The sequence below is a fragment of the Gossypium raimondii genome, chromosome 2 (genome assembly GCF_025698545.1).
Source record: "Gossypium raimondii isolate GPD5lz chromosome 2, ASM2569854v1, whole genome shotgun sequence".
Lineage (NCBI taxonomy): Eukaryota > Viridiplantae > Streptophyta > Magnoliopsida > Malvales > Malvaceae > Gossypium > Gossypium raimondii.
In genome coordinates this window covers 7,008,422-7,020,592 of record NC_068566.1, presented here as the reverse complement: position 1 = coordinate 7,020,592, position 12,171 = coordinate 7,008,422, and the positions used below count along the sequence as shown (strand labels likewise).

Here is a 12,171-nt window from a genome sequence, read left to right as displayed (position 1 = left end):
AAATGAAACTGGAATTGTTAACTCAGTAATGTGTTACAGAGCACTAGATGTCTGATATTGCTCATAGCCTCTGACTGGTTTGCATATTTAGAACACTTTGTAGGCACCTTAACAAGTTTTTTCTGTGTTTGAAAGAAAGGTCATAGTATTTTCAATATTACATTATAAAGTTTTCTTATTGATTACATACATGAGATATGATGAAAAATAAAGTATTTTGTACCATTTAATCCTAACTGGCCTCCAAACATCTTATATTCCATTCACTTCAACTCTATCTTTGAGTTAACTCTAAGGGAAAAAGCATATATAACTCTTTTCTATGGAGTTCCTTGTAGTTATATCATAAGTTGTTTGAGGTTTTCTAACTTTTCCAAGTGCCTAGACTTTGTGGAAACTTTTCATGCTTTAGCTTTTCACCACGTCACTATCCTTCCTACAGTTACTGGGTTTTCACCAAGACAAGGCTTTGCCCCAAAGATAACGAGGTACCTGACTAGTGAACATCAAGGCTCTAGTTACTTCCAAAGATGTTGGTTGGACTATTCCATATTTGGTTAATAAAACACCTAATTGGTCACTAAAAAATTCCCCAACCATTGTCACTCCAAAATACTTCTATTCTCACACCAAATTGTATTTTCACCATAGCAAAAAAAGATTGAAACACATTTTTAACTTCAGACTTATCTTTTAATAAAAACACTCAAAAAATGCGAGTATGATCATCAATAAATGTGACAAACCAACGTTTTCCTGAAAAAGTTAAGACTCTCGAAGGTCTCCAAACATCACTATGAATTAATGAAAAAGGTTTAGAAGCTTTATATTTTTTAGGTGGAAAGAATAACTGATGATGTTTAGTTAATTCACATATTCATTGTGATATAAAGAAGGACTTTTATTTTTAAAGAGATTAGATAAAAAATATCTTAAATAGTAAAAATTAGGATGTCCAAGCCTATAATGCCAAATCATAACCTTATCAAAACTAGAAACAGAATTTAAACATAAAGTAGTTGTTGGTTGACTTAAATGGTCATCATCAAGAAAGTAAATTCCACCAGATTCTTTAGTATTGCCAATCATCCTCCCTGAGACCATGTCTTGAAATTTACACATAGATGAGTTAAATATAACATGAAAATTCGATGATTGAGATAATTTATTGACGGAAACGAGATTACAAGCTAGATTTGGCACATGTAAAACATCATGTAAAACCAATGAAGGCGAAATTTTAATAGTGCTTTTCCCGGCTATTGTTGAGAATGACCCATCTGCTACTTTGATCTTTTTGTTTCCTACACAATATGTGTAAGTTGAGAAAATAAAATGACTACTAGTCATGATCACTAGCTCCAATCAACGATCCACGTATTTGTTTTACAATGCTTGACACTAAAAAAAAAAACAATCAGTACCTGATTAGGCAAAAGAGGAAGAAGGATTATTGGATGAGTTAGGAACAGAAGAATTCATTCGAAACTGTGGTGATTGAAAAAGCTTGTGTAAATGCTTTAATTGTTCCTTAGTGAATAGAGATCCTTCTAGAGAACTTTGGCCCTCATAATTTTCATTAGTTGTTTGGAAAGCTCTGCTATCCCCTGATTGTGAACCACGACCATTGCCACTCTTCTTTTTTCCATTCGTCGATTTTCTATGAAGCTTCCAACATGTTTCTCGAGTGTGCTAATATTTTTTGCAGTGATCGCACCTAGGTTTTTTCTTTTTTCACTATCATCATTATTTTTAACAATTACAAGAGCAGAATTATCATCATTAGCTTCAAATCCTAGCCTTAACATTACTTTTCTCCTTGTCTCCTCTCTTCTAACCTTAGAAAAAATCTCACGGGGTCTTGGAAACAGTTTTTTCCTAAGATCCGAGATCTCACTTCATCAAATTCTTTATTTAAACCCGTCAGAAATAAATAAGCTCGTTCATTCTCTTCTTTTTTCATAGCTTTTACACCATCTCCGGGACACTCCTATTCATCATTACAACATTGATCCAATTCTTGCCAAAGAGACATCATCCCATTATAACAAAAAGTAACTTCCTTTTCATCTAGTCTAGCTTTCCTGAGTTTTATTTTTAACTCAAAAATCTGTGAAGCGTTTTCTAAATCTGAATAGGTGTCTTTTACAGCGTCCCAAACATCTTTAACAGTCGAGAGAAAAAAAAAGGTTTACCTATGGATGCTTCCATGGAAGTAATAAGCCACGCAATTATCATAGAATTTTTTGACCTCAACTTGCTCATCTTTGGATCGCCCACCTGTAGTTACTTGACTTCTCTAGTTAAATAACCTAGCTTGTTGCGCCCGTCAATTGCTAACTTTACGGACTGCGACCATTATAGATAATTCTTGCCATTCAACTTGTGAGATGTTAGTTGAAAAGAGAGGTGAGATGCCTCTGTCCCTTGAGTCATTGTACTCTCGATAGTTGTTTCAACGGTAGAACTTTCTACCTCTATTTGATTGTTGAATCTCTTATCTCCAGTGAAAGTTGTTTTAACCATGATATTATTGTAGATTTAACCTAACTCAGTTGCCATGAAAGTTTTCAAGAGAGTATTTAATAAAATTGTTCTGTATTTTATTAACTAAAGAACTGAATTTAAATAGAGAAAAGAGTCATAACCTAATTGGAAAAATAATTTTCTTATTCTAATAAACTACTAAAAGATAAAATAAAATAATCCTAGAATATCTCAAATGATTTATTCTAAGACTTATCTACCTAAAGAAATTTAAAATATATCCCAAAATATATGGGTTTCACATATTTCAACACTTTCTGTTTTAGTTAGACTGCTTTTAAATTTTATGTGCAATTTGAGTTCCAAGAATTACTCCCCCATATTCAACTTGGTTTTTATGTGGAAAAGAGCTAGAAAATGAATTCTTCTTATTTGCAAATGTTTTATATTGTTTACACCTATCAGAATCATGATGTTATATCTAGATTTAATTACATTGATATTGTTGTTAATCATGTGATAGCTTTCACTTGTCCTTATTACTAATGCTTTCATACTTGGCTTGTCGGATGAAGTCTGAGATTATAAGAGAAATGTTGGTTTCTCGTTGATGTTACTTTTGGCAACATCATTCAAATTAGTTTAGTTTTGGAAATGAAACTGGAATGGTTAACTCAGTAATGTGTTACAGAACACTGGATGATTGATATTGCTCATAGCCTCTAAGTGGTTTGCGTATTTAGAACACTTTGCAGGCACCTTGACAAGTTTTTTCTGTGTTTAAAAGAAAGGTCATAGTATTTGCAATCTTACATTATAAAACTTTCTTATCGATTACATTTATGAGATATGATGAAAAATAAAGTATTTTGTACCATTTAATCCTAGCTTGCCTCCAAACATCTTATATTCCATTCACTTCAACTCTATCTTTGAGTTAACTTTAAGGGGAAAAACATATACAACTCTTGTCTATGGAGTTCCTTGTAGTTCTGTCATGGGTTGTTTGAGGTTTTCTAACTTGTCCAAGTGCCTAGACTTTGTGGAAACTTTTCATGCTTTCGCTTTTTCACCATGTCACTAATTTTAGGGAATATCCTTCCTACAGTTACTGGGTTTTAATAAAATAAACAAATCAGTGTTATTTCAGTTTATGGTTTTACTAATGGTGTTTGATATCATACTGGAAACTTACATGCCATGATGCCACCTTTGATTTTTATTAACAAAAGATGCTGCCAAACTTTAACATAAATAAATATTAATTTGTACTTGCGCTACAGAGATCTATGTTGATGATAAAAATGTAGTATGATTATGGACGCCAGATATACTTTAGTAACTTTTGAAAATAGGGAGCTTCTTAACTAACTTTAGGGTATTAGACCATGCATTGATTTGCAAAGAGTGAAGGATTAGATCTCAAATTCATCAAGAATGCTCCTTAGACAATATAAAGTAATTGTTGCGAGATGGTCAACCATGTAGTGACGAGTACATTTGGCGAACAGTTCAGACTTTTAAGTCATTCGATAGAAAGTCTGAAAGTAAAAAATATTGGTGGACTCTTCATATGCAACAAGTAAGAATAAGCTCGCCGATGCCCAAGCTGTGCACTGTATGGTGAATTGTGAAGCTATTGGCGGATTGAAGATCCGTGGGTTGCATGGATATATTTTTGGTGCATGTTGCACATGTTATATTACGTGTAAACCATTTTTAGTTGGTAGATTTATGATATGTTTAGGTACTGATTGATACAAATCAGTTTGTGCACAAATTAAATTTTTATGTTTTCAAAATTGTATTAGTGGGATTAGTTATGTCATGAATAAACTAATATATATTGTATAATTTAAATTGAAAAAATGTGGTGAAAAATAGCAACTCAAATTGGATTGCTAATTTTATCTGTTTTGCTCTCTTCCTTTGCTAAAAACCCAACAGTAATAGTGTAATGGCTAGCTCCATTCTGTCATTCAGTACTACTTTTTCATTACCAATGAAAAGAATCCGTAGAGTAACATAACCATTTATGCTGTTTTCATCATATTGGAGTTTGCTTTAGTTCCTGTGTATCAACTTGTTTGTATCCATGTTGTGGGGATTGCTACAATATTTATTTTGTACACTACGTCTGGAGGGGTTACAATTTTTTTCTTTTATATATTAATAGCAGTTTGTCTATTGGTTTACACTGTTTCTAATGAATTAACCTGAAACAGTATCCGATCAATCAGATCTTCTTACACTAGAAATTATATTCTAAATTGGACTTTAATAGTTTTTGCTGTCAACTCACCGATTTTAGATTTGCATGCATTAGTTTGGTTAAATCCAGGTACCCAACATGTGGTCATTCTATAAGCATAGATTTTTGCATATTTTCCCAGTTTTTTTTTTGTTATTATTTGTCGAGTAGCTTCATTCCTAAGTATGTATCAAGTGATGTATCGTGTTTTCTTTATTCATTTTATTACCGTTTTATTTTATATTTTTATATATTATATATAAATGTCATCCCATATAAATTTTAAAATTATTAATTAAGTTTAACAATTTAATTTAATAATTATATTTTAAGTTTAAATCGATTATGAAAGAAATTAAACGGTAAATTTTGTATCAATCAAGACAGTCGATACATATAGGTACAATTCATTATTAATCAAAATGAGTTGAAACACATTGGATTGGTCATAATGCATCGAAATTTTGATCGAAATGGAACTTATGTTATATATCAATTTAAGATTGGATTTGTACATACCGGTATGATAATATCATGATGATAATATCACATTTCATCAACCAAATAATAATTTTTCATTCCGCCTAAATGAACTTTAAGAAGGTAATCGATATATTCGATATGGTTAATGTGTAAATTAATCTTATATATGTTGGTATTAAGTAATTATATATATTTGATATTATGCATGTCCATTTTACGATTTATGTTTATGGTTCGTGATTGCCCCTCCCAACAATATGTCTCCACGATTCAAACCTACAGTACTCCTTAAGATTGCAATGTGTTTTACCATTACACCGAACCACTTGTTGATAGTAATTTTATATTTTTATTGTGGTTGTGTTTATAATAACATTAAAACTTTATACTAAATTAATATCACCAGAGAAAATTACCACCAAACCAAATTTACATAAAAAAGAATTAGTAACCCATTAAATCTTAATAAAACAAACCATACTTATCATTTCTTCCCACCACTCGACCGGTTACTATTTTCTGGATGTGCAGTTACTAAGTTACCACAATTTTCTTTTCTTCATATGTTACAATCCTTAAAATTCACTGAATACTTTTAGGGAACCTTTAGAGAAATATAATAATTAAAGAGATGGTTACTGCTAATTTTCCCTTTAGAATGTCACTTTTAAAGCATTCGTTACAGGTTCTTAGCTTTCTTCTTCAGTTTCAAAAAAGAAAACACTCGATAATCTCTAGACTCCCAAGTCCCAACTTTTTTGTTGGAAATTGCTTAGTGATCAATTCCCACATCGCAGCTGGAAAGCAAGTAGCAGCTTCTCCTAATGTTTATAGAGCAATTCGTAGCTTGGCATCAAACTTTCGGAGCCGTGTGGTGAGCACAGAGCGAACTATTCTTTCGCCTTTTACTAAAGAATACCGTGTGCTCGCCACTTTACGAGGCATACGCCAATTTTTGTAAAGGCATTCTTTGTTGAGTGCCCCCAATACAATCTAAGGTTTTCTTCACGGGTTTCAATTAACAAAATGCCTTGCTGAGAGTCTTGAAAATGGCACAGAGCGAACTCGTAATTGTTGGGTATACAACTCTAGATTCAAAGCAGGATCTCGAGTTTCTAGCAACTTCAAATATCATATTTCTTTTGAGTACTCCTATAATCCCTCTATTAATTCTTGGAATGTTTACATAGATGCAATAAACTTCAAATCTTTATCTTCAAAATCTTCACCATGTTATTTATTAGTTTCTGTTATTGTAAAGAGGAAATAAACATAAAAAGAAAATTGCTATCTATCATCCCTTTGTCTACGCCCTGCCAGCGTGTTAAAGTTAGTTCCCATGCAACCAGCTTCCCATGCAAAGGTGGCCATGCAGAAGAATACGTTGCAGGCATTCGAGCCTTGGTCTGCAGAAACTAAAGCCTGAAGCTTAATGTTGCCTATCCACTTGGTGTTTTTGGTTGCTTTTTGATTATTTTGTAATTTAGTTCATGTTGAACTAAGTAGGTAAATGTTTTGGTATTGATTGATTGAAAAATCAGCAATGCAAGTTGTACAAGCTAATCTTGTAAGTTTCAATGCAAATTAGTGGTGTTAGGTAATTGATTAGGTGATTACTTGTTTGTTTTACTTGTTGACTAATGTATGTAATGGCTTAATGCCTTGTTGGTGGGTTAATGAAAAATATCAGCTCACTTTCATTCAATCTCTCTCTCTCCTTCTTGTTCTTCACTAGCTAGTTTCATTTTTTGCTTTGTTTCTGAGTTTGTTTCTTCAGCAAGGCTCGAGGCTTGCTATCCAAGCAAGACCAAAACAGTCTGCTGCTGCCTCTTTGCACCAACAATTGGTATCTAGAGCCTTTGTCTTAGTGGACCTGTTGCTTCAAATCAAGGAACCTGATGGCTTCTTCAGGATTTTCACCAGCAGCCCCACCAGTCTTCAATGGGGAAGGCTTCCACATATGGCTGGTAAAGATGAAGACTTACCTGTAGGCTTTTGATCTGTGGGAAGTTGTCAACACAGATGCTGAGCCAGCACCACTGAGGGCCAATCTCACAGTAGCTCAGATCAGGCAACATGCCGATGAAAGGACCAAAAGGCACAAAGCCATGTCTTGCATCCAGAACTGTGTGTCAGATGTCATCTTCACCAGAATTATGGCATGTGAGACTCCAAAACAGGCATGGGATAAGCTTAAGGAGGAGTTTCAAGGCACTGAAAGGACAAGGCAACAGCAGCTGTTGAATTTAAGAAGGGATTTCGAGAATCTGAAGATGAGGGAAGAAGAAACAGTGAAGCAGTATGCAGATAGAATCATGGCAGTGGTTAACAGCATAAGGCTCCTTGGTGAGCACTTTGATGAGGCAAGAATAGTGGAGAAAGTCCTCTCCACTTTGCCTGAGAGATATGAGGCAAAGATATCCTTCCTAGAGGACTCAAGAGACCTTACTAGCATCTCTTTGACTGAGCTAATCAACACCTTCTATGCTCAGGAACAAAGGAGAGCTAGCAGAGCTGAAGACCACCAGGAAGGTGCATTTCAAGCCAAGACAAGAGAGGCCTCGAGCACCAATGCTCCAAGAGGCAAAAAGCGTTGGAAAAGCAGGCCTAAGCCTGATGCTGCAAGGAGTAATGATCAACCCTGCAGATATTGTAGAAGATCTGGACATCCAGAAGATAGATGCTGGTTTAGGCCAGATGCAGTATGTCAACACTGCAAGAAGAAAGGCCATGTTGAGAGGGTTTACAAAAACAAAACCAAGCCAAGGCAGAGCCAATTTCAACAACTAAAGGTTGAAGCTCGAGTAGCTGAGGACAGTAATGACCAAGAAGAGCAGGTCTTTCTTTGTTTCTTGCTTAGTCACGAGAAGAAATGCTCAAAAGGGTGGCTATGGACGCTGGTTGCACCAACCACATGTCACCAGATGCATCTTTGTTCAAAACCTTGGATGAAGTCAGAAACTAAGGTTAAGGTTGGAAATGGTCGGTTTATAAAAGTCAAGGAAGAGGAGAAGTGCTTGATATGTACTCCTACAGGCAACAAAGTCATTTCAAATGTCCTGCTGGTACCTGAGATTGACAGAAATCTTCTTAGCATTGCTCAACTACTTGAGAAAGGCTATTCTGTTGTGTTCAAGGACAAACACTGCCACATAGCTGATCCAAGTGGATCAAGCCTTATGACAGTCACAATGACTGATAAATGCTTTGAGGTCCATTGGTCAAATGACTCAATGTCAGCATACACAGCCTCTACAGATGATTCCAAGCTCTGGCATCAAAGGCTCGGGCATGCCAACTTCAGATCATTGGCTCAAATGGCCAAAGAAGGCTTAGCAGAGAACTTCACCAGCTCAGTGGAGCATGATGATGTGTGTGAAGTGTGCCAGATGGGAAAACAGGCAAGACTGCCATTCCCAACAAACTCAGCATGGAGAGCCACTGAAAGATTGCAGCTGGTGCACTCTGATGTATGTGGACCTATGAGGACTGAATCACTCAGCAAAAACAGGTATTTCATCCTCTTCATTGATGATTTAACAAGGTTTTGCTGGACTTTCTTCTTGAAACACAAGTCTGAGGTAGCTCAAGTGTTTGTGAAGTTTAAAACTGCTGTAGAAACAGAAACAGGCTGCAAGATGAAATCGATAAGGTCAGACAATGGCACTGAGTACACTTCAACTCAGTTCCAGGCCATTTGCAATGATGCTGGCATCAAACACCAGCTTACAAATGTCTACACACCTCAGCAGAATGGGGTATCTGAAAGGAAGAACAGAAGTCTGATGGATATGGCCAGATGTCTCCTGTTTGAGAAGAAACTGCCCAAGACCATGTGGGCTGAGGCAGTAAACACTGCCGTTTATCTGCAAAATAGGCTTCTCACCAACGCCCTTGCACACAAGACACCTTTTGAGGCATGGTTTGGCTTCAAACCTTCATTGGCACACCTAAAGGTGTTTGGTTGCCTGTGCTATGCACAAATACCAGCAGCAAAGAGGGACAAGCTCTCAAAAAGGGCTCAACCAGGTATCCTAGTGGGCTATAGCTCAGACAAAAAGGGCTATAGGGTTCTGGATTCCCTTGACATGCAAAGTTCAGGTAAGCAGAGATGTTGTCTTTGATGAAAAGGCATGCTGGAATTGGGAAAAGAATGAACCAGAGGCAGTTTCAGAGGACCTGGTACCTAATCAAGCTGAATTCGAGCACCTTGGTCCTGAAATGGATGTTGATGATGTGCCTGTGAGAGGAACAAGGCCCTTGGATGAAATTTATGAAAGAGCACAGATTGCTATAGCAGAACCAACCAGTTTTGAAGAGGCCGAGTCTGATGAAGGCTGGAAGCAGGCTATGGTTGATGAAATCAACATGATACAGAAGAACCAAACATGGGAGTTGGTTGATAAGCCTACTGGAAAGAAGGCCATTGGAGTGAAGTGGGTCTATCGAGCTAAACAAAATGCAGATGGCAGTCTTAACAAGCTGAAAGCCAGGCTTGTTGTTAAAGGTTTTAGCCAAAGGTATGGTTTGGACTACTTGGAGACCTTTGCACCAGTAGCCAGACTTGACACTGTCAGAATGATAGTTGCTTTGGCTGCTCAAAATCAGTGGACCATTCATCAACTGGATGTGAAGTCTGCATTCCTCAATGGCTTCCTAGAAGAAGAGATCTACATTGAGCAGCCTCAAGGGTTTGTAGTCACTGGTAAAGAACACATGGTCTACAGGTTAAAAAAGGCCTTGTATGGGCTGAAACAAACTCCTCGAGCCTGGTATGCTCGAATCGATTCCTACTTGCTCAGTTTGGAATTCGAGAGAAGTGCCAGTGAACCAACTTTGTATGTGAAGAAAAATCAAGCTGAGACTCAGCTTATCTTGTCACTCTATGTTGATGATTTGTTAGTAACTGGAGGAGACAAAAATATGCTGCATGATTTCAAGAAGAAAATGATGAAAATGTTCGAGATGTCTGATCTAGGCAGAATGAATTACTTTCTAGGAATGGAAGTAAGACAAAATGCAACTGGAATCTTTCTCAGCCAGAGTTCTTTTGCTATGAAGGTCTTAAACAAGTTCTCAATGAAGAATTGCAAGCCAACAAGCACACCAATGGCTGTTGGAATGAAGCTATCAAGGTATGAAACGGTGAACGGTTTGTGAGACTATGTACAAGAGTCTCATTGGTAGTCTATTGTATTTGATCGCAACAAGGTCCGACATTATGTTTGCAGTTAGTGTGCTATCCAGATACACGAATTGCTGCAAAGATCTGCACTTTCAAGCAACAAAAAGGGTGCTGAGGTACATCAAAGGCACCATCAATCATGGTGTAATGTTCAAAAGGGTTGAAAACATGAAGTTAGTAGGATATGTCGATAGTGATTGGGTGGATCGAGTGATGATATGAGGAGCACATCCGGATACTCATTTAGTCTTGGCTCGTGCATGTTTTTTTGGAGTTCTAAGAAACAAAGTCCGGTGGCACAATCAACAATGCAGGTTTGAATATGTTTCTTCTTTGCATCTGCTGTGAATCAAGCCATATGGCTTAGAAAAATCTTGGCTGATTTAAACCAAAACCAAGAAGAAGCAACAGAGATTTACTGTGACAACAAATCTGCTGTTGCAATTGCAAAGAATCCCATCTTCCATGGCAGAACCAAGCACTTCAATATTAAATTACATGTTATAAGGGAGATGGAACAAGCTCATGAAATCGAGCTGGTTCATTGCAATTCGGAGGAGAAAATTGCAGACATTTTTACCAAGGCACTCAATGTGTCAAGGTTTATAAAATTAAAAGGGAAGCTAGGCGTAACCAGCATAGAAACTAAGGAGGAGTGTTAAAGTTAGTTCCCATGCAACCAGCTTCCCATGCAAAGGTGGCCATGCAGAAGAATACGTTGCAGGCATTCGAGCCTTGGCCTGCAGAAACTAAAGCCTGAAGCTTAATGTTGCCTATCCACTTGGTGTTTTTGGTTGCTTTTTGATTATTTTGTAATTTAGTTCATGTTGAACTAAGTAGGTAAATGTTTTGGTATTGATTGATTGAAAAATCAGCAATGCAAGTTGTACAAGCTAATCTTGTAAGTTTCAATGCAAATTAGTGGTGTTAGGTAATTGATTAGGTGATTACTTGTTTGTTTTACTTGTTGACTAATGTATGTAATGGCTTAATGCCTTGTTGGTGGGTTAATGAAAAATATCAGCTCACTTTCATTCAATCTCTCTCTCTCCTTCTTGTTCTTCACTAGCTAGTTTCATTTTCTGCTTTGTTTCTGAGTTTGTTTCTTTAGCAAGGCTCGAGGCTTGCTATCCAAGCAAGACCAAAACAGTCTGCTGCTGCCTCTTTGCACCAACACAGCGACAGTGACCACCCTGAAAAACTCCATACTTCTACCCAATCTTCCATCCCTCTCCTGCCAAATCCCACAGATAAGCACATAGCTTGAGGACAAGCTTCACATACTTGAAGAACCATATCCTAAACCTGTTTCGAGAATTGACGTTTAAAATATAATAAATGGATCTGTAGTTTCCTCTTCAGTGCTGCATGGTGCACATTCATTCAGTGGTCTTGACAGTGCCATGCATGAAGTTGCTTCTAGTTGGAAGTCTATCAAGTACAGCAAAGCCAAGCAATAAAAGTGTTTTTGAATGCAGAAGTTCTGCGTCCTACATAAACATTCTCAGTCTTTTTTTACTTCATGGTTTAGAAAGATGCTTAAAACTTGAATACTCAGGGAAGCATTGCCTCCTATAGAAAAACTAGATAAAAAAAACCGTTGATTGGTCCTTCCACCAGTACACTGACCTTGTAGTTTTAGCAATTTTTTGTTAATTTTGATGAACTGCATCCACCAGTTTTAAATGAATTTCCAAAGAAACCAACCACTATTTGCAACTAGTTGCAGTCGATTAACTTCCATGTTTGCTACTATCTATTAGTG

General features: G+C 36.6%; 1 non-coding gene across 1 annotated transcript; it reads left to right on the top strand.

Annotated features, from left to right (window-relative positions):
* The first annotated feature begins 6,086 nt into the window (after positions 1 to 6,086).
* LOC128039395 (U5 spliceosomal RNA) lies at positions 6,087 to 6,203 on the top strand. The gene has a single exon (XR_008193899.1). It is a non-coding gene; the product is annotated as a U5 spliceosomal RNA (small nuclear RNA).
* The last annotated feature ends 5,968 nt before the right edge of the window (positions 6,204 to 12,171 follow it).